Source organism: Aegilops tauschii, chromosome 2 (genome assembly GCF_002575655.3).
Source record: "Aegilops tauschii subsp. strangulata cultivar AL8/78 chromosome 2, Aet v6.0, whole genome shotgun sequence".
Classification (NCBI taxonomy): Eukaryota; Viridiplantae; Streptophyta; class Magnoliopsida; order Poales; family Poaceae; genus Aegilops; species Aegilops tauschii.
The window spans coordinates 3916329-3921406 of record NC_053036.3 but is presented as its reverse complement, the minus strand read 5'-3'; the positions used below and the strand labels follow the sequence as shown (position 1 = coordinate 3921406).

General features: G+C 44.6%; 1 pseudogene; it reads right to left on the bottom strand.

Moving 5' to 3' along the window:
- Positions 1–622: 622 nt before the first annotated feature.
- On the bottom strand, positions 623–4310 carry LOC141041893 (protein FAR1-RELATED SEQUENCE 5-like; annotated as a pseudogene).
- Positions 4311–5078: the final 768 nt, after the last annotated feature.

The window sequence follows — 5078 nt, the reverse complement described above, 5'->3', positions numbered from 1 at the left end:
ACCGGTTGGGTGTTTGAATGTGTCTATGATGCCTGAAAACATGGCAAATATAGTTGATCAGACACGGTTAGTGAAAGTAATCGTTCTGTTTTTTTGTTATTTTGGGCAACTGCATGATATATGACATGGCAACTGCATGATATTTGACATGGCAACTGGATAACATATAACATGGCAAACGCAGTTTATTTAACGTGGAAAATGCAGTTCATAAAACATGGCAATTGTAGTTTTGTGTCAGATGTCAACTAGATACCATTCCACATGGCAACTGCATTTTGGATTACACATGCCAACTGTAGATGATTTCACATGGCAACTACAATTTTTTCATTCCTCTAATCTACCCAGTTGCCATTTTTCAATAGATCAGCATGTCAAAAAACAGAAACAAAATGCGTGGTCTAAACGGAAAATATGCGCGATGGCAGATTCAGTAGAAATCACATGGCGGATTCGATGGAAGCTGCATGGCAGAATTAGCAGCACATGTGTGGCGTACATGGCATTTCTTACAAATCCTGTTGTCCACCAACAGTCATTGTCGAATTTTTAAAATCCTGACCATATACCTTACAAAAAATGTCACCAGTACATAAGTTCAAATCCTCCACAATTGCTTTTATGGATTGCCCGCCCCTTTCTTTGTTTTCTTGTGTTTTGCTAGAATTTCCAACCCTGATTTGTATCTTATCTCTTTTGGACGTCCTTTTGTGATGGAACGGGGCGGGTTCCTGACCTGGATTTGCGTGCTTGCTGTTCCAGACCATACCTCCAAGTTTTCAAATGACGGACCCGTGGACGAAGGCACACTTGAGGTGCGGGGGAACCTGTGTAAGGCTTCTTCAGCCTTCCTCTTTTTGATCTCATCAAGCTCTCTTTTCAGGGCTTCCTGTGTTTTTCTGCCACCCTCGCTGTCTCATCGCACTTGCATGCTTCATCTATTAGTTCAACATAGTTCTTGGTCAATACAATGTGCCTCACGACTTCCATGGTTGCCTCCGGTCTCTCGTCATGCACAGCCAACACTGCAGTTGATGTTTATGGCCCCAACGCATCGTCAGCGTCCCAAGTCCATCGCCGCCTTATGAAATGGTGGGGCAACCGCGTGACCGCGTGCATGTCCATTACTTTCAGTATGTGACAGGACACAATCCCGTCGCATTCGAATTTGCAGAATTGGCAGTAGTATTTGTCTTCGCTTATCGTTGCCTTCACATAGTAGTTCCTTCCCTTGTCCGGGTCTTCAGGTTCTGAATCCGACATGCCCAATAATGAACACACCTTGAACGTATGTTCGTCCACCTGGTAAGCCGTGTACATGCTGGCACGCTTTATTTCTTCCTGGAATCTACATGTTTTTGTGCTTTTGTTAAACTCTTATACGATGTTTTTGTAGCACCTTATGTTGAGGTAGGTCGTAACATAGCAACATGTATAACTAAAACCAATGATGGCATGGAAATCATGTTCTTTTTTCCTACGTCTCTTCTTCTGTTTTTTGTTTCCATGTGGCAACGGCATGATATTTTTCACATGGCAAAATGCATAACATTATGAATTGGCAAATGAATTTCATTTAACATGGCAAATGTAGTCTATAAAACATGGCAAATGTAGTTTATAAAACATGGCAACCGAAGTTTTGGGCCACATGGAAACTACATATCATTTTCACATGGCAACTATAGTTCAACCCACATGGCAACTATAGTTCAACCCACATGGCAACTATAGTGTTCCATGCCATCATTGGCAAATATGTTAGCAATTTAGGCTGCTTGAGTGTGGTGTTCGCTTCTTGCTGTAGCTCAGATCCTAGTATTTTCTGTTGCAAAGCTGTGTATTGCTTGGCAAACTGCAGCAATGAGTTGCCAGCGCTCACGTATCGTTTCGAAACAGCGTTGAACCCCTCGCTGCGCTGCGTAGTCTGCAGAAATGGGAAGAAGCACTTCATGAAGTAGGCGGGCACCCAGTACATTCGCTTCTCCCACAGGCCAGTAAGCGTCTCGTTGTCTTGCACTTAATATGTTTCAATCATAGCCGTCCAACTCCGTTCAAACTCCTCCACCGTCAGGCTGTGGTCCACGCATAACTCGAATGCCTTGTGCATCTCTGGACGGTCAGCAAAAAAATGGTCCTAGGGTCTCCTCAGCCTTTTTAATAATTAGCCACCTGCAATGCCTGTGCACTGCCAATGGAAAGACCTCCCCTATGCCTGCACGCATGCTAAAATCCTGGTCTGTTATTAGGTTCATCGGAGCAAGTCCATCCATGCACTCCAAGAAGGTTTTGAACAGCCAAGTGTAAGCATCCGTATCTTCGTTCCGAACGAGTCCGCAACCGAACTTCAATGACTGATTGTGGTTATTTATTCCTATGAATGGAGCGCAGGGCATCTTGTACATATTAGTGAGATATGTCGTGTCGAATGATATGCAATCACGGAAATGTTTGTAGGCCCTTCTTGCAGCACCCTCCACCCAATACATGTTTCTGACACGATCCACATCATCGAATCTTATCCTGTAGAAGAAATCAGCATCTGCTTTTGCTTTCTCTTCAAAGTAGGCTATCGTGGCTTCTTTGTCAGCCAACATGCTCTCTCTACGGTACTTTGCCTTTAGGTTTGTGACATCTGCTGGTATGTAGGGCATGCTACTCAGTCTACCATCTCCGCTGTGGATCAGGGATAGTATTTGGACCATTCTTGACGGACCGACGTTACAATCATGTAGCAACTTTACGAATTTCTTCTTGAGGGGGCTGAATCCTCTGTGGGCGCTTAGAAATTTTACCAGATCAAACTGCTTTATGAGTTTGTGGTTGTGTTCGTCGAAATAGTCGGTGACCACCCAGTATGCTCCATCTGCGTTCAGCTTGCACCGGAAAGGGCATTCTGTCTTGACAATGATACCTCTCTTTTGTTCCGGCACGACAGGGGCAACACCTTTCCCCTTCTTGTTCCTTCGTGCCTTGTAGCACCTTATCTCACCTCTGCTGTACTCGTTAGTTTTTTTTAATTTTCCTATGGTATTCGGTGTTCACCGCAAACCCATGGAACATTGCATATGTCTGGTAGAATTCCTTGGCATCTGCAAACGAATCAAACCTCTGCCCAACATATGGTGGCTGAGGCACCATGATTTCTGATTTCCCATCTTCTTCATCCCCTTGTGCTTCGTCAGCAGTTTCATCATTCACTTCAGTATTGGCGGTTGTTTCATCTGCTTGAGTGTTGCTTGGGCTGGTGTGCAAAGGTGTGCTTGTCGGCATCGCTGGAACGATTGCCATTTCCGACACTGATTTTGCATCGTTTGTGGCAGGACTTTTGACTGGCTGGTGGAACGCTTCTTCCGTGTGCTCAGATGTTCCCGCAGTAGATGTCCCCGCGCCGCTGTTGATTGTAGTCGAAGGCCCTGCAAAAAAAAGGTACGTGTGTAAGCATTGCTTGAGTGGCAGGTTTATTGTAATGGAATATAGCAACTGCATATGGCCATGCATGGCAACTGCAGTTTTTGAGGCATGGCAGGTACAGTTCAACAATGATGGCAGTTACTGTTGCCAATGCATGGCAACCAACATCCTTTATCATCAAAACATGCATTCTAGGATGCACGTGTCCACTTGGTAGCATTTTTGTTGTTTTCCACCACCACCGTGACAAATCCATTTCCCCCCATGCTTTTCCACAGAAGCAAATGCACTATTGTTTTGCTAGTTCACATATTTTTTACCTTGTTGTGCCGCATGCGCTAACCGCATCTGGTTTGTCATTCCAACTTGATGTGCTCTATCTGCAATAGCATTGGACTGCAACTGCGAAGCTTGCCATGAGATGTTTGCCGGTGTGGTTCCACCATAAAAAACTGTGATCATTTAGCAGTTGGTCAATGCATGGCAACTGCAGTTTGTACAACATGGCACATGTAGTAGTTCTACCATGCCACACAGATTTTTGTTCACACTTGTCATCCACAGTTGTTTAGATACATGAATCACATTTTGATTAGGTATGGCAACTACATTTGATTTGACATGGCAACTGCATGTGTGCAGGCATGGCAATGCATTTGTCCAGGCATGGCAAATGCAGTTGTGCATGCATGGCAACCCAGGAGTAGCACTGCATTTGTCCAAGGCATGGCAAATGCAGTTATCCATGCATGGCAACTGCACCTGTCCAATCATGGCAAATGCAGTTGTCCAGGCATGGCAACTGCATTTGTCCTAAGTTCATTCTCCTGAATCACTGTCCACATATTCACTTCATTCGTCTCACCTGTGTACGACGTTGATGGCAGGTACATGGTTGCTGCCTGTTGCCATGCGCTAGATGAAGGCCCTGCGTTTTTCCATACAACTTGTAAGTCCTTGCCATCCTTGCAAGTTTAATTTCATGTCGACACCAGTATGTGTTCTTTTCCGTACGTGTTACCTTGATTTGCCACATTGGCTACTTGAAGTTGGTCACCCGTACATCTGTTAGCGTTTGCGCCATGTGCTTGCACTTGCCATGGTATCCCTGTGTGTGTGGTTGGGTCATAAGAACCTGCGAAAAATGACATTGTAGGACATAAGTAGAATGCCATCTTCCTCGTCACAAATATGGCAACTGCCCCTTTTTTGACGATGCATTGTACCGATGTTTGCGTACTGCTCTAGTAGTGGCAGCAACGGCCCTGCAGAAATGAGTTGATTGTACTCTGCTGCATCCCAAGGGGGCGTTTCTGGCCTTTGAGAAAACCAAGGATCAGTGTCGTCTTCATGATTCATTTTTCCTCTTTTTTTCTCCCACTTTGTTTTCAGTCACTGCATGAACAAGAACGCATCAATATCCGCAAAATGCATTCTTTCTGTTTGCACATACAAGGAAACACGGCAATCTTATCACTTTCTTGCATAGACAACCAACACATCATGGCATGTAGGACATGGACTTTCATTCTCTTTTCTAAAATCTGGATGCCAACTATCATTTCGAACCGATGGCAACAGCGAACATAATATGATGGCAACTAACAACACTATATTGTGGCAGCTGACGGCAACGATAGGTGGCAACTAACATCAGAAAC